At 39.9% G+C, this 26,092-nt stretch overlaps 1 long non-coding RNA gene across 1 annotated transcript in view; it reads right to left on the bottom strand.

The window, feature by feature from the left end:
- Window positions 1-26,092, bottom strand: part of LOC131396155 (uncharacterized) — a 368,110-nt gene that overhangs the window by 148,179 nt on the left and 193,839 nt on the right. The window contains exon 2 of the long non-coding RNA XR_009216430.1: window positions 21,497-21,747. This is a non-coding gene — a long non-coding RNA (uncharacterized LOC131396155). The remainder of the gene's footprint in view (window positions 1-21,496; window positions 21,748-26,092) is intronic.

Below are 26,092 nucleotides of genomic sequence, written 5' to 3'. Positions count from 1 at the left end.
CTCACAAAAAGCCAATATATATATATGTATTTAAATGTGAAATCAACCAGATTTTAAATGTTGATAACTAATTAAAATTAGAAGTCCAAACAAAACATGTCAGCTCACATTCCCAGTGGGGACCTCTGCTCCCCACTCTAGTCAGAGGATGCCGCCCACAGTTCCCCGAACAAACCAAGCATCCTCACCCCTCTGTGCCTGGCTCATGAATCTGCCTTGTCTGTCTTGTGTAACTGGTGAGGGCCTTCCTATCCACGACCAACCTAACTCAGTACCAACCTGCCATCGGCTGCCATGGCTCGGGGTTGCCAGTGTACCAGGATGCCCAGTACAATTTAAATTTTAGTTCACAAAGAATAATTTTTAAGTGTAAGTATGTCCTAAATATTGTATGGGACATACTTCTACTAAAAAGTATTCATTGTTTGTCTAAAATTTAAATTTAACTGATGTCCTTTATTTTATATGCTAAATCTGGCAACCCTACTTTGGCTACAGCACACCCACCCTGCATTCTTGCCAGGCACTGTTCTAGGTCTTAGGGATACAGTAGGAAACAAAATGGACCAAAAACAAGACCAAAAAAACCCTTTCCACATGGAGCTTACATTCTGCAGGTGGAATCAAGGGTTTCCTCTTCTATTTCGAAATCAGTTTGGCTCAAGAGTTATACTACAAGTGAGTACAGGCAGATTGGTGTTTAAGTCCTGGCTCCACCACCTCCCAGCCAGCCTCAGAGGTGTCACTGTCTCCATCTCACAAATGGGGAGATGGTGCCTATGCTGCAGGTTGATGTGAACATGTGAGGGACAATGCCTGGCGTGAAGTAGGTGGCAATGCACTGTAACAGGTGACACCTGGTACTCCTCTTTCATTGTTTATAGTTGTATATCCCTCTTAGTCCAAAATGTCCCTCCAAGGAAGGGATGACATCCTAGTTATCTATGTATTTCCAGTGCCCAGCACATTGTTGGCCCATAGTAGGGAACTCAATGGGCCAATTTAGTGGGTCACAGTTATGGCTGCTTTAGTACATGACAAGGCATGGATTTTGACTGTTTCCACACAAGCAAAGAGAAATGGAAACATTGCAGCAAGCTCCTTGATAAAGAAGGCCAGACACCTAATTGCAGAGAAAGAATGGGTTTCTTTTTAGAAGTGAAAATTCACTTCACTTTCTCTTTATAGATCCTCTCTAAGGCAGCCTGTTTCTAGGGACTTTGGGGCAGAGATAACCTTAAAAATAAAGCACTCCCTAACCAGTCCTGGTGGTCTAGTGGTTACGATTCGGTGCTCTTACCACCGTGGCCCGGGTTTGTCTCCTGATTGTGGAACCAGGTGGCTCACATAGGGAATTAAACTAACAACTAAGGATACACAACCATGCACTGAAGCTTTGAAAAATAATAATAATAAAATAAAGCACCTTAATATTTATGGAGCCTGGGTTTTTTAAAAAAAAAACAAAACGTTTTCTTATTACAAAAGTAATTTGTAAAACAGAGAAAAGTTACAAAAGGCCTCCAAACTCACCCATAATCTCTCCATTCAGGGAGAGCCCCTGTCGACATTTGGTGTATTCTTTTATCCCTTTTTGTCATATGTATGTATATATTTCTCCCCTTCAGGTATATACCTATACATATATACAATAATTTGGGATCCTATTTTATATAATTTTTGTATCCTGTTTCTTTCACTTCATAGTTTTCAAAAACATTCATATTCTTGAAAAGCAAGGTCTTTACAAGCCTCATAATATTCCATATATATGTATGCATATATATATATACACACACACATATATAGAAAATCCATAAATGTTCCATTATTTATAAATCCAATTACCTATTGTTAGACATTTAGTTAACCCCAGGTTTTTTTTATTATTTAGAATAATGATGCGATGAGCATCTTTTATATACAATTCCATGTTTTATTTCCTTGGGAGAGAAAATCCTAGAAGTTTGGTCAAGGGAATGCACTTTGGTTAAGATACTTGAAATGTATAACCTGACCTGTAAGAATCTTTATAACCAAGTGTAAAGAGACACCCGATGGCCTTGATGAGACAATAGTGTCCCCAGTAGTGTCCGTGGAGACAGGTCTCCATGTAGGGAGAAGCAAGTCAACCTTGGGATCCTAATCTTGTCCCCAAGATTCTCCTCCATTTGGCAAGGGGAAGGCTACGGTTGATTTTTATGAAGGCAGCTGGTTGGTTTCCTTGCACCAAGAGGTTAAGAACTGCTGAGCTGATAGTGGGTTACCTAGAGCGTGTGTGAAGTTCACCATTAAAATCAAAATGTATCTCTGCCTAGGTTTGGATGAAGATTCCTATCTAAATGCAAGAAAATAGAGTTTGATGGTCTTTAAACTTCTAAAAATCTCAGAGAAAAGTTCTTTCTTAAAACAAAAGTTGACACTAGGGATAGCAAATGCACGGTTTAAATGCCATTACCCTCCAGTCCCTGTCTGTTGGTCACAGCCCTCTTTCTCAAAGATCTTGGACTTGTCCTTACTGTCCTCACTGTCCTCCTCACAGCACGGTAGGTAGCCCATATTGGTGGACAGGAGTTAGCACATAGCTTCATTTTAGAGTCTGGATGCAGAAATATACAGTATAAAAACGAATCGATGGGAGCTAGACTGTTCTACGAAGACGTGAGGAATCTAGAGCCCCAACCACTTCCTTCCCTCAGGAAAGACTTGTTAGAGTTCTGTTTGATGGCCACTGATCCAGGAGATCTGTTTTGATCCCTCGAAATCCTAGCATTTCAAGATTCTTGCACCCTGTTATTCACAAAGTAAGAGATCATTGTTCATATAAAAGATCTCATCTGATATCTTGCCCGTCCTCTTTGCCGTATGATTCCTGTTTACCAGATCGAGGTGTGAAGAGAGGCAGCTGAGATGTGGGAGGCCCACCACTGCCTCATAACAGTATCAGCAAAGGGAACCGAGCAGCCCAAACGGATTTTTGATACTAAGATTGTCTTGGATGAAATCATTCTTCTCATTTTTTCCAATTTGGGCTGTAAGAGACTACAAGAGGCTTTGGAGAGGCATAGGTGTTATTTAAGTCACCTCCAAGCTCCCCCCAGCTGACCTTACCTAGAAACAGTCCTGAATCATCTAATTAAAAATGCAGATCATTCTTGTACCAACAATACTGATGTTGAGGACGATCACTCCACTAGTAGCCGCTGAGATGGAGTCTTGCCGAGATTAATACCTGGGCAAGCCATCAGGAAGAGAGGCTGGGGGCCCTGCCACGGTCCTAAGAGCCCTGTGGTATCCCCTGGTCCCCTTCCTTCTGGCTGGAGAGAAGGGACAGGAAGGGCCATTTACCCAGCTCCAGGGCCTCTGTGAAGCGGAGCATCTAAGCAGGTCAGGGCCACTGCCATGGAGCTGCCACTGGGTATTACTATCATTTCAGACAGCAGCACGTCCCCTGAAAAGAGAGATTTCAAACCCCACAAGCTCAGCCCTCCATCCCCTTGTTCTCCCAGCCTTATAAAAATAGAAAGAACACATGTTCCCATTAGTCACTTGCTTGAGGGCTGCTGTGGGGTATATGCAAGCAGCCTGTACACTGGAACCAAATTTGAATATCATTTGCATCTTCCAGGTAGACAATGGAGACCGCATCAAACACGCGGGCATGGCCCCCCTCCTTTCTTCCTCAGCCTGGCACTGAGTGAGGCAGACCAGATGACATTTCCTGGGAACAAGGCCTATCGTTTGTGTGTTTTCACATCCACTTGATAAGGCCCCTCCTGGCAACTGAGGCCCACCCCAGCTGGAGAGGCATTCTGAGAGGCTTTTAATTAAACTTCTGCTTGCCAAGAGTGGTTTGCATATGCACAGGAGGGACAGCACTCCTGGGGGAGCCATAAAGACAGCCACTTCCTTTGCCTCTGTGTGTCCTTAACTCTCTGAGGTCATGGGGCAGAAGTGTGGCCTGTGCTGGCAGCCCCTTTGGGAAGAGCATCAGTGGTGGGACACAGAGCTGAGCCCACCCTGCAGTGGCACGCTGCCTCCTCTCCTTGCTGGTGGAGCCCTGGCTTCACTGGCACTTGTGGGACTCCAAGGCACCAGCGTTTAGAAAAAGCAGGAGAGGATGAGGCCGCATAGGGGTTAGGTCACAGCACAGCCAGAAGGAGAAAAACTGGAAAAGCCTTCAGACCCTACAGGTGGCTTAGTTATTGACCTGCACATTCCTTCTGGGAGGGCAGCGGGCTCCAAGAGCAGGAGGCATTCTTTGTGGCTCTGACCTGCCTTGACCCGACCTTTGTAACTCTATCAGGACTAGTGGTCAGTAGTTATCAACTGTCAATAAACTGCCAAAACACACACTTTAATTCAGAGTACAGGGAGGCCCATCTATTTGCTGATCGATCTTGGCCTTGCAAGTTGACAAAATGCAGAGTCCCTTGTCTTCTTACCATAATATTGAAAATATGTGCTGCGACAAATTGAATGATCTACACCTCTCGGCCCCACTCCTGGGGCCCTTAGTAAATATGAGACGATTGATTGAGATAAAAGGTGAATGGGAGGACTGTGGTGGTCCTCTAAAGAAGCCAACACCACGGAACCACAGGCTAGAGGACTAATGAATCCATCTCATTAGTTTATCTACTAAAATCCTATGGAAACAGAGCAGGGCCACCCTGCCCCAGTTATCTGCGTAATTTAAAAACAATCTGCATGCGTTTGAATAATTGAGGCAAAAATAGACTTTGGGGACTTCATGATCTATTTTAATAGATACTTGGAGTCACTGGATTCTTGCCAACCCCTTTCCGAGAGACCTTGTGCTGTGTTGATTTGTCTGTGGTTTTGTAATTTCTTTTTGTTTTTTTCTGCAGAAAACAATAATATGTGTTTGGAGGTGGTCAGATCTCAGGATGCAGAGCAGGCTTCTGAGACTACTGGGCTGGCCTTCTGTTGTCCAGTCGCTGGGACAAGGGAGATGAGCAAGGTCAGTGACTTCAGCAGTCCCTCCTGGATGGACCATTTGCCTGAGGTGACCACGCAAATTAACCAAACAAGGAGTTCGGCTGACACTTTCTAGTGAATTGCCAGGATGGCTACTTAAATTGTCTGTAAGTTGCTGGTAAGAATCATACCTACCTCCTGGAGTTGTGACGTTGATTAAATGAGTGAATGTCTGTGAAATGCTTAGAACAGTCCTGCAGATAATAGACAGGACTCAGTACATGTTAGCTATTGTTAGTGATATGACTGATGTTACTATGATCATAGAATCACCCTCATTGTTAAAGTGGTTGGCCATATGGCACGTATTGGGGTTCCTGGTGTAACTAGGTGGAATCTGTATTTTCCTTTGTCACACCTGCATGACGGGCTGCCGGCTTTCTCAGGCTCGGAGCTATTGATACCTTGGACCAGATCATTCTTTGTTGGAGGTATCATGTATACTGTAGCATTCAAGTCCTCTACCTATTAGTTACAAGTAGCACTCTTCTCCCCACAGTTGTGACAACCAAATGCCTCCAGGCCTTGTCAAATGTCCCTGAAGGGCAAAACTGCCCTGGATGAAAACCACTGAGATAAAGTCATAGTCATGAGTTATATTTCCCAGGCTTGTGCCTGCACGTGCTGTCATAGAACCTCGGCCTCTGCTCAGGTCTCCCCAGGTGCTACGTTGGTTCTCACAGGTGCTCACGGATGAGCCACTGCAGCTACCTTAGGAGTCTGCCATCTGCCTCTTGGGCTGTTGGGGCCTGTCAGTGATGCTGAAGTCCAGGCCACCATTGCAGAACTTGAGGGTGCCCTCCCAGCACTCATGTCCACACTGGGAGTATCTGCTGATGCTTCCCTAATGGCTGGTGAGTCCTCCCTCAGCCCAGAGCGGTGGGCAATGGCTACCCATCACCGCTGCTGCTATGGCTATCAGGGCTCTGTGTGCCTGGCTGCACCATGTTCTCTGAGGCCATCGGTGCAGTGAAGCCAGGTGATAGCCTGGCTGAGGAGGGGGAATGGCTCCCCCACCATTGGTCGTCCTGCTCCGGTAGATGGACACCAAAGTGATCCAACCTTCTTTCTTGAGGTGGGAGATGCTTCAGTGAAAACAGGTCTTTGGATTCATACAAGAGCCTTAGGGAGGCTGGCCTCAAGGACATATCCAAGGTCGCTGGCTCTCCTGAGTTCCAAATCATGCCTTTCCTCCATCCAAGGATGCCTTATAATTGATTAGAGCTGGTCTGGCTTCTCTTAGATAGGAGCTTCCTCAGTCTCTTGGCCAAACAGCGTTGGGGAAGCCTGGAGCCCCCCAGCTACCTGAAGTGATCAACTGGAACCACTGCTGCATAAGAATCACACGACTTCTCACAAATGGTAGAAACTTAATCTTGGAGTAACACCTTATTCTGCAGGTGAAAAAACTCAGGGCCAGAGAGATTAAATGGCTGGTTCAAGGTCACACAACTGACCAATAACAAAGGCAAGAATATTGTGCTCAATTCCCTTCTTGGCGACTGTCTTTCACTTGCAAACTACAAAAAGTGTTGTAGAAATTAACACATTAATTTTAGGAAAGGGAGCTTGCACAACATGCCTTTTTATCCAGCACAGGAATAAGGGGTTTTCATGTATGAACGTGGCGGAAAATTGAAGCGCATGCCTTCAAGCACTAAAGTATTGTTTTCACTTTAAATATTTTAATGAAATATTTCTAAAATATATTAAATAAGAATATGCGAAAGATTTTTACCTAATCAGTAATAGTGTATGCGTTTTGAATCATACCTTTTTCTCTGTAGAAGTCTTTTTTCCCCCATTACTTTTGAGTTTTTTTATTTTGTTCCAAATAATCAATATTACTGTATGCAATTTCTGAATAAATGAGATAGTCTATTATTGGTATTTTCACTAACAAGTCTATGTTTACCAGTTTCTGGAGGATAAAACTGTTTCTAGGTGGGAAATATTAATCAAAAGAAAGTCAGACCTCACTACTTCCTAGGCATATGCCCTCTTTGTAATTTTACCCACTAAGCATCAATGCCTGTTAATCATTCAAAATATTTGCAGACTCAGCCCTTGCCAATTCTTCTGTAGTCTTTCTCAACATTATGCCTCTTTCTTAAACCAATTGGCACCAAAGAAAGCTGAAAATAAGGCCAATATTCTCTTTCAACATAAATGTTCAACTTTTGATTCAGCTTCCTTTTCCTGAGTTGGATGTTCTAATGTTTGAACAAGTGGTTCTGGGATTGCCCTAAACGTAAGAAATGACAAATGCGGTTCCATCAATTTTACGTCTGAGGCAGGGGAATGTCAAAAGTGTATTTGCCTAATTCCATGGTCCCAGTTTATCACTCTCTCCCATGCCTGCAACTCTCAGCTCCAAGAATTCTAGCTCATCAAGAAAAAGTATAGAATAAGGCTTGATGACATTATCACACAGTCAGATTAACAACAAATAGGGGAAAACAAAAATTGGATCTTCCCTGGTAAAGATGTTTTCCCCACAGAAGGGTAGATGCTGATAATGCAGTCCCCAGGATAAGTCCATCAATCATTATGAACTCATAATGGCTCAAAGGCAGTCTTGGCCATTTGAACAAAGCCACAAAAATCATGAGAGAAGAGGGTGTGAAGCCAATTACAAAATGCACATAAACTAGATGGAAGAAATAATCATCCAAATGTATTTTAAGTTCTAGTGGATCAGTAATTTTCTATGTTGACAGGAAAAAATAATAATATCAAATGCAAATCATATTATTCATCTCTGCACTGCCTCTGGGTTGTACAAAATTCAGGAATGAAAAAACAGTCCTTGGTTATAAAGTAGAAAAATAATAATGCATTAATGATAACCCTTAATTATTATTACTACATTTGAGTTAAATTAGAATTTTCAGAAACTCAAACTCTTTCTACATTTCCAGCTCCCTCTTGAAAATTTCAAAATAAAATGTGTGGTAATTACTCCGACAACTGCAGCACAAATGTCCTCTTCGTGGAAACTTCTTACATCCTTTTCCATTTGAGAGGAAGTCAGAGCCACAAACAGCAAAGGAAGTGGGAGCCAGGATCAGAGACAAAGGTGACAGAGGCTCAGAGCAGTGAAGCTAGCGGCTGCATTGGCTGAGGACAGTGCAAATCTGTGAGTGATATAATGCCAAAAAGGAAGGGCTGGGGATTTGGACAAGAGAAGCCCGTCTGTCTCATACCATCATACGATATAACCTCTGGGGTTTTTGCCCTTCCCTCAAAACCAAAGGAAATGAATGGAATCCAGCTTTCTCATCCTTGGAAAAGTCTCTGAGGCTCTAGAATCAGCAGTACGGGCGGGGTAAGAAATCCAGCAGCTTCCTTACTTGCCAGAAGGTTTGAAAAGTCAGACAGCAGAAGGGCACTGCTGACCAGGCTCCTTGGTTCATCATACTGCGTGGTGATTAAATGCAGTTTGGAATATTAAAAGGGCCACCTGGGAGATGAATTAGTGGCTCTGTTTCTCATGTTGGCTTTGTTCATCTCACTTTGCTACCTGTGAGCTCAGAGTGCTAGTGCAACTGACCTTCATCTTGAGATGGTGAATATTAGGAATTTATGGGTGATAGAATCCTCAAATCTAGTGCATCTGGACTTTGCTCATGCAGGAGTGCAACTAAATGCAAAATGCACGTATATGCAGGAGAGAAACCACTGAGCTGCTTCCCGGTGCTGCGTTACTTCAATCCTTGTATGATGTACAGAAAGCAACCTGCAATTATACAACTAGACTGAATACACACTTTCCCCATTAGTGTTTATTTTGTCACAGTCACATTGCTTATTGGAAAATGAAGACCGTTAGTCTATGTGGCTCATCTTTCCTTCCCCCTTTGAAGACATTTTGCTGATCTGCTTTGATTTCTTCTTAGCAGCCTGCTGATTCTTCTCTTTAAGGATGCTCCTTGGAGTTTGAGGGGCTCAGAGGTGTGAGGATTGCTGAAATTGGACTTATGTGGCATATTCACCTTGAACAGCTGAGGCTTGTGTAAAGAGGCCCCTGGCAGCTGGCTGTCAGTGGGGCAGGAAGAAGAAAGAAAAAAACCAAAGAGGAGGGATGAGGCTTCAGAGAGAGGCTGACTCCTGGACATGGGGTTGAGGGAGAGAAACAAGGACAGCAGTTAGTAGTCAAATGTGTTGTTCCTAAGTGCCCGGGATGGAAGTGGGAGGACGCTGATGAGACTGCTACACAATTCGGAGGAATAACCACAGAATGTATACTGAACTGCCACACTGCCTGGCAGCAACCCATCTGACCATCCAATGAGCTTCCCAGCAGCGCAAATCAGAAAGTCAATAAGACACCACCAGTTTCCAAATTCTATCTCATTGCACATAAACCGAAAGTCTCAACAATCAATAACGCGTTACTGAATTACAATCAGAATTCAGTGTAGCAGCACCTCGACGAGCAAGTGCATCCAAGAGAAATATGAGTCAATGAGGGAACTCCAAAAATTTTAAATGAGATGAGGTGATCAGATCATAATTTGGGGAGCAATGTCTTAAAGACGGCATGTGGGGGACGTGTAAGAGAGAGAAAGTAAAAGCAAGAGAGAAAGACTACAGTCAGTCTTCTTTTTAAAAAATGGTCCAATTCAGTACCAATTAACCATACCTGTTTTTCTATGCCTGCCATGGAAAATCTCCAGCATCTGTGAGTTTGTGTTAATTTCCTCAACTTCATTTCTGACTGATCAAGAGTTGAATTTCTAAAGCTACTGCTGATTCATGGTTGGGCCCTTACCTACCTTAGCGTGGTTCCAAGGAGATCCATGAGGCTAATTCCAATTCACTAACCACTGTTTGGTACCACTACTACTATTTTGGTAGTAGATGAACATTTTCAGAACCTAAGGGGACTATCAAGGCTGGCCTTCGAAATGGTTTTGAAAAAAAATCATCAGTTTCTCAAAATCTGTTTAGCTGAACAAATTGTCACCGATCCCATGTGTATAAACGCCCCCACTCTACTTTTCCTATCATCTGCCCCTTTCCCCTTTATTGCTCTCATATTAGTAGATTAAAAGATCAGAAGTGCCAGCTTTTAGCAAATAGATTCATCTTTAGTCACAAACAGATTTTCCATGAGAATGAACACAAAGTTATTAGAGGAGAGAGATAAGTACATTACATATATTTTAAGCTTGCTGTCTGATTTCTGTTAGGCATGCCCTGATTTCTTTTAAGCACTGGGAACACGTTCATTTTCCAGTTTATATGGGGGATCTTATGTACCTAGAGTGCCATTTAGAGGATTACTAATTTACTAAATGGTACCCCAGTGCCCTGAAAGAGTTAATTCTCTTCCAAGAGATAAGCAATTTATTTTCTATTTAGCAGCAGGATAAGGCCCACTGCTTACAAATGACTATGAGCCCCTTAGAGAGAGAAAGAGAGCTATATAAATACAGGGTACAATAATTATAATTATTGTAATATAATGTCAATCCACGGTATTATTTTTATACACATTCTTTCCTAACCTTTGTCTAGAAAGACCAGATCAACATTGTGAGAACCTTGTCACTTGTGCATATATCTTTGAAAAACCAGATGCCAAGAGATGTGCCCAATTCTCTGGTAGAAAAAGTCCATTTAACCAATCAATCAACAAATGTTCCTCAAACACCATAACTAAACAGAAAGCATAGCCCAGAAACTGCCTCCCTAGAGTTTCCAATTTAGTGGAGGTAATCATGATTCATGAGGAAGCACCTAGCTAGAGATAATAATACATGCCAATAGAAAGATCATGAAAGTCCAGTTCAGAGGAGAGAGAAATCAGCCCCACTGTAAAATGGCTATCGCTGACCATCCTGCCTTGGGAGTCGATGACTTATCTTCATCTTGGTTCAAATTCTAGCTCTGCCATTTACTGGCTGTATCATTTTGATCAAGTTACTTAGGGTCTTTAAAAACCACTGACTTGAAATGTGGGGAGGATTAAGCAAAGTTATGTCTGCAAAAGTACTTTAAAAAGTGTGATGTGCTACACAAACACAAATACAAAAGCTTCTCTAAATTACGTACTTTTTAAAAAATGGAAGTGATGGAAGGCAATATCTTGCATGCATGAAAACCTGCTCAACAGTTAGTCTTGAGATTCACAATGTTTTCTCTCCCAACAGGACCCCAGGTCTAATTCTCATTGATGGGGGCCTGGGTAAGCCAGCAAGGAAATGACAGCTCTCAATGAAGATATATCATTAGGAACCTGAAGAAGGGATGGTGGGGTGTGTTCTAAAGATGACTAGAAGGAAAAGAAATGTTAACAAGCCTAGACAGTTCTCTTGCATCCAAGAGAAGGCAAAGGGAAAAGAGAGATGATGAAATGGTAGGACACCTGTTTATTTGCTAGGGCTGCCATAACAAAGGACCACAGACTAAGTGGCTCAAACAATGGAAATTTATTGTTTCACAGTTCTGGAAGCTAGAAGTCTGAGATCAAGGTGTCAGCAGGGTTGGTTTCCCCTAAGGACTCTTTCTTTAGCTTGTAGATGGCTGTCTTCTTTCTGTCGCTTCACATCGTCTTCCCTTTGTACATGTCTGTGTCCAAATTTCCTCTTCTTATAAGGACACCAGTCATCTTGGATTAGGGCCCATTCTAATGACCTCATTTTAGCTTAATTACCATTTTAGCAAATTACCATCTGCAAATACAGTCACATTCTGAGGTACGAGGGGTTAGGACTTCAGCATATAAATTTTGGAAGGACACAATTCAGCCTATAACAAAATAAAAATTCATAGATGAATTTGGAACTTTACTTAATGTGACAATGAAACATAAAGAGTGGAAGAAACACATGTGCAAGCATATGGAGTAGCCCAAATATTTAGTGACATACTGTAAAGATTTAGAGACTAAGGAGTTTAGAGAAGAAAATGGTTTTGCGGATGGAAGTTACTGAGATGTGCTTCTGTGAGTACCTTTTCCTAAAATGATAGACAATCCTCCTTCAGAGAATGACCAGAGATTCTGAACATTAGAATAATGTTCCAACTCTTGTCTGGACCTTTCACATAAACCTTTCGTAAATGATGGTAGTTTCTCCTCTAAAAGACTTCAGAAGTAGGCACTCCACAAGATCACTTAGAGATCTGCTCTGATGATTTATCTACTCAGCCTAACGAGAAGTTATTTCTTATGTCTGACCAAAATCTCTTGCTAATGGAAACCAAAGTTCAGCATTTCAAGGCCTCATGACTTTGGTGAGTTCATTTTCTTTCACATTCCTTGCTAGTCTATCTTTTAGTCTATCTTAGTCTCTCCTTTGTTCTCGCTCTTCCTCCCTCTATGTATATGGAGAATAATTATTCAGAAACATCCACAGAAAATTCCATGGTATATTTGAGTAGTTAAGTTATTCCTTGGCTTTCTCTTATTTTAGCCAAATAAATATCAAACATTCTCCCCTCTCCCGTCTGACATCCTAGATATAGATTTTCCTCAATAAAACATAAGACAGAACACTCAGGAATTTTTAAACAAGGATTTCTAGTGTGGATAATTTTGATAAGTACCAAGAAGCGAGCAAGTTGGTATTCTTTATAACATGAATATATACACATTTCCAATCCCTTTGGTGGGACTTCTGAAGTACACTTGCCATTCAAAATGTAATATTCTGTATATACACTTTATATGCAAAATAGTTGATTAGAATTCCCTAATGCTGTATTTAACATGATCATTTTCTCTCTACCTTAATCAATGAACTTAGAGATCTATTTAGTTTTTTCCTCTTAGATTTAACGTACCTTGCCACTTTTTAACCACTAGGTTACACAGTTGACACAGAGGGAAAGGGAGGGATTTGTGGGACTCCATTCCAACTATGACATGTACAGCAGTCAAAAGTCATGCCCCTTCTAAAACTGAAATCAGTATGATACCTTTGTAAAACAGATTATTTGAAAGTAGGATTGCTGGTGAGTGGATTTATGTGGTGGCCTCCACAAGAACTACGTGATCCCTTCCCTGTCAGATGGGAACTGAGGGGGATGAACTCAGCAACACTCTTGATGCTCTCAATTGATGTGTCCATACAGCACCCATGCAACATGCAACATCATACACGTTTATTTTGTCTCGCTTCACCTGTGCTCACCTCTTATAAAAATCTTTTCATATATATAATGAACATAATTTAAATGTGTGTGTATATATAATTCTATGTGTGTGTACATATTTATGCTATATATATAATTCTAAAAAGTGCATATTTAATTCTATATGTGTGTGTATATATTTATACTATATATATAATTGTAAAAAATGCCCATCATTTTTCCAGCTTTATTGACTAAAATAGCTCCCCCTCACCTTTTTTTAGGTCTCCCAAGATATTTTCCCTGATTTTTTCTACAGGTGCATTCACTAAATTTGAAGAGATGTTACAACTATATAAACTAGAAGCGACCACTGCCCAAGATATATACTTAGTATCAAGTAGAGACCACCCAAATGGTACCATTTGATGATTGTCCTTCCTCCCAGCCTTGCTCTACCCAAGTGCCAAGTGCCAAGATGCCTGAAATTTACAATCACACAGTATGCTCTGGCCATCTTCCCATGGATTTTACCATTTCAGGGTATGACAACTCAACTGCCATCTTCTAGAGGCTGTACCTTTTTGAGATCTTTCTTCGACCATCTGAGCCTCCTGCACTGCTTGTGCATGTGGTAGGCAGGAAGCCAAAAGGAATTACCACCCCTGGGAGCAGGTCTCAACCAATGAATAACAGGGGTTAGTGTGTAAATGCAGCAGATCCTTTTCCCTTGGGCGGGATAATTGTTAAGTGTGTGTTCTAGACTCTTCCCTGAGTTTTGCCATTGAATTAAACTCTAGTTGCCCACAATGGCAACTTGCTTGCTAATACACTCTTCATTAGCATCTTTTTCTCCCCTGCTTTCCTTCCCACACTTCTCCCAGTTCCTGGCATCACCTTACAAATAAACTACTTTTACTTGTCTCAGGGTCTATTTCTGAGAGAACCCAGATGAAGACATATGGTCATTCATTTGGTATAGTATCAATATTGCTGAGCTGTCTTCTATTAAAATGCAGAATCTTGGATTTGGGGGAAGATGGTGGAGTGAATTTGTATCACAGAGTCTCCCTGTTCTGATATCTAACAAAAGTAACAAAAAGTAGTGAAAAATCAGCAAAATGCTTACCAGCAACAGACAAATAAAGAAAATGGTATAACCTCCAGCTATAAATTTCAAAAAGTATCAGCTGAGGAAGAGGATAAATATTATTTTGTTGTACCTCAATGCTGCTTTCAACTGTACCCTGAACTCCAGAATAGGTAGAAAGAAAATATTTGGAATTTTCCCTAAATACCTCACAGTTTGGAGAGAAACAAACTGAAGGTGTGCATAGGCATCTTGGGTTGAGTTAGGAAAGTAATTTCAAGAATAGAGACCCTCTACCTATCACTGTAAGACCTCAGAGTCTTATTAGGAACAGGGCTTAATATTTGGGCTTAATGTTTGGGCTTAATATTTTAGATGGAGATCTCCAGGATAAAGATATATTTCCAACTAGGTGAAGTGAACTCTGATGAAAGACATTTAACAAACTCTCGGAAGAAGGAACAGAACCCCTGGTTCTCTGAGACCAAGCCCATCAGAATACACCCTCCTTCACAGCACTCAGGATAGACTATATTAAGCTGCTGGTGAGAGGAAAGACAGGTCTCAGATAAAGTAGGAAGAAGTCAAGAAGAATTTATCCAACATCTATCAGGGCAAAGAGAACAATTCCACAAGGCTTCGCTTATTAAGCAAGAACAAGACAAATGAATGAATGAATGTATGTATGAATGAATAAATTTTAAAAACATGAAGGGACCTTCACTTTCAATAATGGCAAATTAAACCTTTAGACTAGACCTTCTGCTGAAAACAACTTCAAATGCTGGATGAAAGAGTAAAAATATCTTAAAAGTATTGAGGAGCTGATGAGAGATCAAGGAGCTGGTCAAACTAAAGGGACTTCCAGAACTCTGACAGGAAAGTGGAGCAGGAGAGCCACTCTTTATCTCACAGGCATTTGTTGATGAGAATATTTACCAAATCCACAAATTTGGATGTTGGTTTTGACAGCCTTGTTGTACGTGAGGTGGGACAGATATCAATGTGCCCAGAGCCCATCCAGGGTGATGAGTCTGATGAGGGACCTCCCCACGTTAAGCCAGGATCTCAAAAGATTACACGTCAAGGACAAGAAAAAAGAACATTAAAAAGGAAATCAGACACATGAAAGAGAGAAGGAACACTCATCTGGAAGGAATACAACCCAAGGGAACACAAAATTTGTTTTTGAGTACTTCATGCTATAGAATAGTTTAATATGGCACAAATTTATTAAAACAGTTGCTAAATGGTAAGCAATTAAAATCACATAATGAGATTAAAAAAGAGACTGTGGGGCTTAGGAGACAAATTGAAGATCGAAACATCATTATAGAACTAATAAACAAGTTAGCACAGGTAGAATAGAGCAGACGTGACTGAAAATAGAATTAGTGGCATAGGGAAAAGGCTTGAGATAATCTTACTGAATGAATAGGAAAAGAGAAAAAATAAGAAGATAACAGAAAAGGAAAGAATAATCCATGTCCATGGAGCAGAAAATTCAACAGATGGAAAAAAATCAGATATATAAGAGGAAAAAAAATGTGCCTTAAAAGAGGAAAAAATAGATACATCATTCTAAGGGCAGAGTATATTCTAGGAAAAACAGATACAAATTAACTGATGCTAAGCATGTCCTGGTTTTGTTGCTGAGTTTAAAGGATAAAGAAAAAATTCTTCAGTTACTAAGTAGAAAAATCAACTTCTCTAGAAGCAGAAAAATTAGCTGAGCCTCAATACCATTTAACCTCAAAAGACAAGGAAGCAATATTTACAAGGTTCTAAAGAAAAAAAGTATGCTCTGTAGAATATTATATCCAGTGAAGTTGATGCTCAGATACAATCACCACAGTGAGAACTCTCAAATATGAAGGAACTCAGAATACAGAATCCATGAGCCCACCTACCAATCAAGCAAAATATGAATGACAACTTTGTGGTTAAAGGGCAGTAGTCAGTACCAACAGACAGTGGACGAAGGTCTACAAATTTCTGAGAGAGAAAGTATGATCTGAAATTTTATAACCAGCTAAAGTGTCCTTTCAATTATTCATTTATTTTTGTTTATTTTATTTTCTGTGCCTTCACCCTACCTTGAGTATACAGTCACACGTCACCTAATGATGGGGATATGTTCTGAGAAATGTGAAATTAGGTGATTTTGTCATTGTGCGAACATCATAGAGTGTACTTACATAAACCTAGATGGTATAGCCTATAACATACCTAGGCTATATGGTACTAATCTTATGGGACCACTGTCACATATGTGGTCTATCATTGACCAAAACATCATTGTGTGAGCATAGGACTGTAAAGGCAACAGACATTGCCGAGCATGCAAGAACTTAGAACGTGGCATCTAAAAACCTTCTAAAAGTCTACTTAAAAATAAAATTCATCCAACTAAAAGAGAAATAAAAAAAATACAACAATGGAGAAAATGGGTCTAAAAAACTTGAGTTGAGCACTGAATCATTATTCAAATATAGAAATATAAAAATAGGACAAAATAAATGTAGTATTCATGATTTCAGAACAAGATGACAAATGTTAACTAACTATGACAAAGTAAAGCAATAACCAATAAATATCAGAAGGCAGGAGAAGGAAATTGGGCAGCTGTGTGCTAATTTTCTCATTTTTTAAGCAGAGAGTCAACGAATACAGTATAATACTGAAACGTGAAGTTAAAAAAGAATAATGGATCTAGACATAGTTTTTCATAATCTTTTTTCTTAATCAGAGATAGATCATTTAAGAACTATATTCTAATGAAAAATAAGGTTTTCTGAGGATCAGAAATTCCTTCAGTTTCACCTTTGTAATTTTTTTCTGTTAAATTCTAATATAACAAAGTCTAGTCACATTATATTTAATACTTCTTATCTTTGTCACACATAATCTCTTTTTTTAATCTCAGTCTGTCTCAGTTGCTTTGAGCCTTTCATTCTCTTCTTCTGTCTCTTATTCTGTCTCTCTCCCCCTTCTTTCTTTTCATTTATATAAACATAGTAAATAAACACTTGGGAACATGTTCACCAAATCTGAAAGATGACTATTTTTGAATGGTGAAATTTTTAGTGAAATTCTGCTTTTCTTTTTACTTTACTATTTTTAATTTTACAAAGTGAACTGTATAATTTTTACAAAAACAATAGTCATTACTCTATAGAAGAAAATATACAGGCTTCTAACATTTTGTTGTAAATGTGTTTGTGATTTTCTACATAACAGAAAAGGAAAGTAGAAGATGGAAGATGCTAAAAGCCCAGAATGGGAACTTGGGGCATAAAAAAAGAGGAAGAAAATTATAACAGAAGCATTGCAGCATTCTCATTTTTTAAATACATTTTTGCCTATAGTTCCAAATTGAACTGTCATTTAACTTTACTACATTGTTTATTCTGTTATTTTCTTTAGAAGATCTAGCCTCTTAGGAAGCTGGTGCTCCTTTTCTCTTAATGGTACCAGATCTCTAATTCTGACTGTCACAGATATTTTAATCCTCAAGGTTTTCTGAGCATGTCAAAGGAGGACTCACCAATGCCTGCATCCATTTGCAGATTAACAGCGTCTGCCATTAGCAAATCAGAAATTCTTTCCCTCATCCCTCTTATGGTGGAAGTCCTTTTCTCTTAGTAGTACTATGATTCCCATTTCTGAATCTTCCTTATTAATGAAGTCTATAAAGCATTTCTATTTTTCTTGGCTGCTTAAACCTTCCATTGAGTTTCATGAGTATTAAATGGAATAGCATATCTGAGAGAACAAAGCAAAGAGTCTACCTTCAACTAATGGGAACACTGATCCTTAATATAGAAGCCAGACATTGGTAGGCAACAATACATGTGTCACGCTTCATGTTCCACTAAGTCATGGAGGTCTCATGTGGTCACAGAGTAGATACCTGAGCAATAATATTGCCACAGTGGGTGAGATGAGACCAGGAGAGAGTTTACAGCTTCTGACTTGGGGATGTGAAATGGGGATCCTCCAGAATGTAACCCAAAGTTTCAACATAAACATTTTAGATCCACTAGGGATACACTAGACCTTGGTAAGTGGAAAGCAGCAGACCAGATCCATCACAAAATACTTTAGACTGGAGGGCAACTAGGAGTTGAGAACCCCTATTGTGCAATTCCTTTAGACCACTTGTTACTTGAATTCAGTTGGCTGTTAGTTGCATCAAGTAATGAAAAGTTTCCCTCCCCTAATATTTCTGCAAAATCTGTGGCTTCTCTTGTGTCCAGTATCTAAGGGCATCTAGTCACTGTATTAAATATCCTGTTAATAATGAGCAGCATCCCTATTTCTAATTACAAAATGAATATATAGAAGCATTCTTGTTCAAGGAAGGATCAGAATTTTTGCTATTAATGAACAGTTAACTTAGTTGACAGAATGAGCCATGTGCAGTCTCGATGTTTTAAGCATTTTCTGAATTATTATCACTCTTTGGGTAGGAGTTTTTATTCTCTTAGAATTTCTCTGTCAACTAAGAAATGATCCCAGATGGAAGGTCCATTGGTTTTGGCCATAAAAGCAATTTTTTTTTAAGTTTGTAACTTTACAACAGACCTAAATCCAGGAGAAAATGACAATTATAACATATACATTTATATAAATATTATATATTATATAAATTGTAATGTATATTACATATTACAGAATGACAATTATAACATTAATGTATATATTATATGAGAAGACATTTTGATCATATTTTAGGAGAGAACTGTTTCATATGACAAACTCAATACCTTCATTTTAAAAGCCCAACTCTCTGCTTGAAAAATATCAAAGCTTTCATTTAAGTTGCCATGGGGCAAACTGAGTTACGTACAATTCAGAATCATTTGGAGAGATGGAGGGGGTGCATACTTTATTTAACTTTCAAAACACCGTGAGTAGAATGAGCTTAACACTACACCAAGAGCTCAGAGTTTCTGGGATAAACACATGGGAATCAGGGTTGGTGTGATAGGTAGAAAAAAGAAACTGAAGGTTACAAAATTCAGTCACATTTCAAAATTTTCTGCTACAATAATTCACTTTATGTAGGATTAATGTGGCTGATTGAACGTTTGTGCTGTAATTTACTTATAATTAACATTTTATGGTGAACAGATTTCACCATCTCCTTCATGCTGTGAACTCTAAGCCATAGGTCAAAAATAGAGATGAAACAGATAAGCACAAAATATTCTCACTGAAATATTAATGGGATTTTAATTTGCTGCTTTAAAAACACATCTTTCATCAATGTCTGTATATAAAAATCACTATTTTATTTTAATTTTTTAATCACATTAAAAATATAATGAACTCTTCTAGCTGGCAGAAAGACACTAAAAAGTCTAATGCATGCAAGCAATCCTAGGTAGGTAAAACGTTTTTCCAACTTGTTCAGGTAGAGGTTGAACCCAACATAGCCAAGAATCTCTTCTCGATTAACCAGTACTGAGCTCTAAATGCTGTGGAACAGAAATGGCGCATGCCCACTGTGCCCTATCCAAATTCTTGACCCACAGAATCACTGTTGTTTTATATCATTGCACTTTGGGGTGGTTTGTAAGGCAACAATAGGTAACTAGAACATTCTAAGAGGCTATGATACGCTACTATGCCTTTGCAACTACCTCAGGTATCCGTTACTTTTATTCTAGAAAGAAAATCCAGACAGAACCGTATATCAACCAGAAACTATTTTACAGGTGATATGAAGATGGTGGGTTCTTTGAAGCAAACTCAGCACTTAATAAAACTGGTAGGAATTTCGAACCTGTTAACAATCCAAAGGGAATAAATATCTCATGAGGAATTCATATGTGTTCTTTGAGTTCCTGAACACAGTAATGGGACCATTAGACCTACCAAATTCAGCAGTTTCTCCAGAAATTTTACTAAGATTAGTTAGCAAATATTGAGGCTCTTTCTCCTCACTCTCACAGCTGAATTTCTCAAAAGAATCATTTACACGGGTCTCAATTTCTTCACCTTCTATTCATTCCTCAACCCACCCAAAGCCTACACAATTACTCTTTCTTTTCCAAGTGAGAAGGTCACCCTGCAAAAGGGAGTGTGTGGCTAAGGGAGAGGAGCGAGAAGTGACTACAAACACACAAGAAAAAGATGTATCTGATTTGCATAAGTAACATCCTATCCTTTCGGTCACAAATCTTCTATAATATTATGCAAATATTCAAGACTTTTCCATCATTTATGATAACAGCATTGGGTGAGCTAGAATATTAGAACATAAGGCAGTAAAAAAACGCTATGGAAAACTACCCTGGGCCTTGATTCATCTTTGCCAAGGTCAGACCAAATGAGAATTAGACCTTTTATGCCAGGAACATGTTACTTACTTATCATTACAAATTCCAATTTGACTGTCTTTTTTTAACCATGATGGCATTGCTTGGTGCCCATCACAGATGGGATAGCTCATAAAATCAGAGCATGGCCTCTCGGTAGGAAACAAGATCTACACAGCCCAGTTTTCATATCAGCCAACATTTTCTTTTGGAACAAATGTGAATACATTAGTCCATAAAAATAGCACCTCTGATCTGAGAGGTCAGAACACTTCCCGGGAACTTTACACTTGTACTCTCAGAGCAGAATTCCTTGGGAGAATGGAAAAGCTCATTCTTCCAATTCATTCATGCATCGTAGGAACCTGCAAACTAACAGGTGGAAAATACAGACCCAGGTAGCTACATAAATGGAACATACATGATGGCTCTACACAGCCATTCTTCCCACTCCATATTTGCTTTGTTGTCCATATCAACCCCACAACATTCCATGGAAAGAAAGGTGACTCTGATGAGAGAACTAGGATGTCCATGAAGAAGCCAGCAAAACCTCACAATTCAATGAAGACATTTCATTCCCTTTCCTTGAACAAGCTCCAACCCATTCAGGGGACTTATTAGAATTTCAAATGAAAAGCTGAATACTGTGAGCGTTGTAAATCAGCTACAAACAGCTTTTAAAACTGTGTCAGGAGAAAATACGCAGGTAATTTTCTTCTTCCTTCTTTAATATTGCACTTTTTTGCCCTCAAAGGTGTGTTTGTTAAGAAGCAGGTACCAATTTATTTTTACAGAGAAAATCTGTTTGCTTTGGGGAGGAGTGAGGGGGCCCCACTGGAGAAGTCCTTTAACCCGGGTTGGTGGGGGTCCCAGCATTACTTCCACTTGTGGCACATGCACGACCACCTAGGTGGTGGGTGCCCCTTCACAAACCCTGCATTGCTTCTTTTTTCTCTTTAGGTTTCTTAGAATGGGAAGCAGGAGTATTACTTACCTGGGAAAAATTGCTAGTCAGACTTCTCCTGCCCAGGAAAGCATACTTGCTGTCTTTGAACAGTCCAGAAAAGATGGGGGTGCTAGAGGAGCTCTCCCTCTAATGGGGGAAGTAAGGAGCAGGGTTCTTCCCAAGAGTCAGGAGCCTTTTGCCTCTTTTGCTAGGATGTCCTTCAGCCTTCCATGTGTTCACCTCCCTGAGAATATGACAGGGACACTTTCCAGTTGTTCTTTCTTTCCCTTTTCAACTCCCTGGAAAGAAAAGAAAAGAAAGAGCTTTCTCAATCTGTCAAGTTCTGAAAGTACCTAGAGATTGGGATTCACTTCCAAATTGAAGAGATTCCTTCTTTCTCTAGCTTCTGCAGCATAGGAAGGTCCAAATGATTATACAGATCACCTTCCATACTACACAAAGCAAAAAGATAAAAACAAACCAAAGAGTCACAGGGGCTACATCCTCTAGAAAACATCCACAATTGAATCTCCTTGGTAAATGTCACTTTCTTGACACAGAACACTTACTGCTAAAGACTGTGCAAATGTAGGACAGTATGTTCTGAGAGAAAAGAGCACATCTAGCTATGGTAGGAAGCAGATGCCACTCAAAACTCACAAGCTTTCCTCTCTTCTGTTTCAGTTCTAAAAGTAGCTGCCTTGACATCAAAATGAAAATTACAACCTTGAAATGAATGAAGAGCTGCTCCGAAGCCTGGAGAATGGGATCCAGATGTCATCCTACCTTCTATCTGGATGGAAAGATTGAATCAAGCTGCATTTGATCATTTATTTATTTAACAGAGAATTACTAAGCATCAACTACTGAAAACCATATGCATACACTTTCAGTACTGATGATTCTCTGCCTACCTCCCCGTTAAATTTTGTAATTACCTGTCACGCAAATGGTCAGTCAGAGCTCCGTAAGTTCCCTTCAACACGGTGTAATGGAAGGATTCTGGGCTCTAGGGTCAGACAGACTACAGATAACATTCAGGAGGAAGGGAAACCACTGATTGCTTTAGATTAGAAATGGAGGAGGACCACCACCCGTGGAGGGTGGCTGAACCTTGCATTTCTGAGTAGACTAGAAGACCTACATCTCTCCCTTTCCTGCACCTTCCCCCTACAACGCATAAAGTCCTTTTCCAATTTTGGAGAATTTTTATTGAGGATACCGACAGTTTTCTCCCATGTGGTAGCATCTCCCTTGAAACCAGCCTGGTGGGTCAAGAGGTAATGATGAGAGACCCCAGGGGGAGTGGAAATCCTGGTCACCTTATATGCAGACAACGAGGTCTGGCCTTTTCTTTCATGGAATGTTTCTCCCACCAGTAGCAGCCGTGAAGAACCTGGCTTTGAGTGCATTGTGGGAGCTGCAAAGTTTCCTCCCATGGGGGATCTGCTACTTATTAGCAGAATGACCTTGGACAAGCTACTTAACCTCTCTGCTCCTCATTCAGTCACCTATAAAATGAAAGAGTAGTGCCTGCTTTATGGTGTTGCCTACATGAGATAATGCACAGCAAGTTCTTAGCACACAGCCTAGCTCAGGAGAGACATGTTAGTCTGGTTGCAGTTTCCTTCCACCCCAGCTCCTCCTGGGAAGACTGTGACACAAAGCTAAAGAAGGGGGCGCTTACACTCAGTTGTTTAAAAGGTTCTTCTGTCACTTTCTATGGGCTGGCTTCACAGAAAGTTGCCTGAACAACTGTGGCTTGTGTCATCACAACCCCTGTTACCTCTTCTGGGAATGGCTGTTGGTTTTCATTTTTCTGTCCCCTCTTTAGCCAACTAAAGAAATCTGTCCTTGGGGCCAGCCCAGTGGCGTAGTGGTTAAGTTCGCACGCTCCACTTCGGTGGCCCAGGGTTCACGGGTTCAGATCCCAAGGCGTGGACCTATGCACCACTCATCAAGCCATGCTGTGGTGGTGTCCCACATACAAAACAGGAAGATGGACACAGATGTTAGCTCAGGGCCAATCTTCCTCACCAAAAAAAAAACAGAAAAAAGAAAAAACTATCCTTAAAGAAATCTCTCTCCCTCACTCTTTCCAACCTCCTGCTCTTTCTTATTTTTCTCCCTTTCTTTTTCTCTCTTCCTTTAGATACACATTTCCAGCCCCATAGTGGTTACCTGCTGCCTAACACACTCAAATAGAATTCTTATACCTGAGCTTTGAGCTGCTTCTCTGACTCTGGGTTTTTGTCCTTCTGCTCATCACCTCCCCTCTCTCCCTACTCCAGGTCACCTCTCCCTGCTCCTGACCCTCAATCTTTATCTCATTTTCTTATGCTTTCGTATGATATTTTCCTTCTTGGTAAAAACACTTAAAGTGATTTCTGATCATCTGCTCTGTAAACTCTCTCTTTTCCCTTCTTTAAATAATTAAGGAACCAACATGATTGAAACACATCAATAAGGCTTCATATTAGTAGCAACTGAAACTTGCCTACAATGACAGGGAGAACAAATATCCCAGTCTATAGTGTTCCAACTGACTTGCCTAAGAAGCTCATTTGCCTAATTGCTGCAGCTAATCAAACAAAGTCTCCATCTGCTTTTGTAGAACTTCCACCCTTTCTACCACACATTTACCTGTTGATGGGTATCAGTAAGACAGAGGAGGATGAAAGAATAGACACAGATTCGAGATAGACTAAGTTATTTCCCCCAAACAAGACCAGAGAAAACACAAAAAATTAATTTTATTTTAAATGTGGAAAAGTTTGTGGATTCATTAGATGCATTGAGCTCCTGATTTTTTAATTAATTTTTTTGAGATAATTGTGAATTCACATGCAGTTGAAGAAATAATGCACAGAGATCGCATGTGCCCTTTACCTAGTTTCCTTCAATGATACCATCTTCCAAAACTACAGTACAATATCACAACCAGGACACTGACGCTGATGTAGTCAAGATACAGAACATTTCCATCACCAGGATGATCTCTCCTATTGCCTTTTTATAGCCACACCCACTTCCCTCCCACCCCGACTCCCTTCTTAATCCTTGGCAACTACTAATCTGTTCACTCTTTCTATAATTTTGTCAATTTGAGGATGTTATATAAATGAAATCATACAGTATGTAACATTTTGGGATTGGCTTTTTCCACTCAGCATAATTCTCTGGTGATTCGTCCAAGTTGTCATGTGTATCTATAGTTTGCTCCTTTGTATTGCTGGGTAGAATTCCATAGCATGGGTGTAGCACAGTTTGTTAACCATTCACCCACTGAAGGACATCTGGGTTGTTTCCAGTTTTTTGCTATTACAAATAAAGTTAGAAACATTCATGCACAGGTTTTTGTGTCACATAAGTTTTCATTTCTCTGGTATAAATGTCCAAGAGTACAATTGCTGGGTTCTATAATTACATGGATAGTTTTTAAGAAACTCCCAAACTCTTTGCTAGAACAGTTGCATCATTTTACATTCCCACCAGCAATGTATAAGTGATGTGATTTCTCTGCATCCTTGCCAGCATTTGTTGTTGTCACTATTTTTTATTTCATCCCTTTTATCCAATCTACTAGGTGTCTAATGATATCTCATTTTTGTGATGTTAATTTGTATTTCCCAAATAGCTAATAATGTTGAACATCTTTCCATGTGTTTATTTGCCATTTGTAAATCATCTTTGGTGAAATGTCTCTTCATGTCATTTGCCTATTTTCTAATTGGATTGTTCACTTTTTACTGTTGAGTTTTAAGAGTGTTTTATATAATCTAAAAAACAGTCCTTGGTTGGATATGAGGTTTGCAAATATTTTCTCCTAGTCTGTAGCTTGCCTTTTCATTCTCCTAAAGAGACCTTTCACAGAGCAAAATTTTTTAATTTTATTGAACCAATTTATCAAGTTTTCCTTATATGGATTGGGCTTCTGGTGTCAAGTGTAAGAAATCTTTGCCCAGCCCTAGATCCTGAAGACTGTCTCCTATTTTTTTTCTAAAAATTTTATAGTTTTATGATTTACATTTAACCCCGTGATCCACTTTGAGTTAATTTTTGCATACGGTGTGAGTTTGAGTTGAAGTTCAGTTTTGTTTGCCTATGGATTTCCAATTGCACCAGCAACATTTGCTTAAAGGCTACCTTTCCTCCATTGAATTGCTTTTATATCTTTGCCAAAAATCATTTGGACATATTTGTGTCAGTCTATTTCTGGGTCCTCTATTCTTCTTCATTGATCTGTGTGGCAATACTACACAACATTGATTACTGTAGCCTTATAGGAAGTCTTTAAATCAGGTAGGTTAATTTCTTCTCATGAAACTGAAGTATAGAGAAGTAGGGTAAGCTGTAAACAGACACACAGTAAGGATCAGAGGCAGGATAGAAATCAAACTCTTAGCCATGCTGCTTGACTGAAGTTCTTTCTCTTGGCGTCCCGTTTCTCTTTCAGAAGGCCAGGGCAGATGGTGATGATGGAAATCACATATGTGAGCCTGAGTTGTGTCCATGGCTTCCAGTACAAACTGTGTTTTTCATTTTGCTTGCTTTCTCTTTACACCCACATCTTTTCCTTTTTTCTTCTTTTCTCTGCCCATTGAGGATTTTTCCCCTGGACTTTTTCTCCATCTAAATGCCCCA

Source organism: Diceros bicornis, chromosome 32 (assembly GCF_020826845.1).
Source record: "Diceros bicornis minor isolate mBicDic1 chromosome 32, mDicBic1.mat.cur, whole genome shotgun sequence".
In the NCBI taxonomy this organism is placed as follows: domain Eukaryota; kingdom Metazoa; phylum Chordata; class Mammalia; order Perissodactyla; family Rhinocerotidae; genus Diceros; species Diceros bicornis.
The sequence above is the reverse complement of the archived record's forward strand: the minus strand, read 5'-3'. Positions and strand labels throughout refer to the sequence as shown.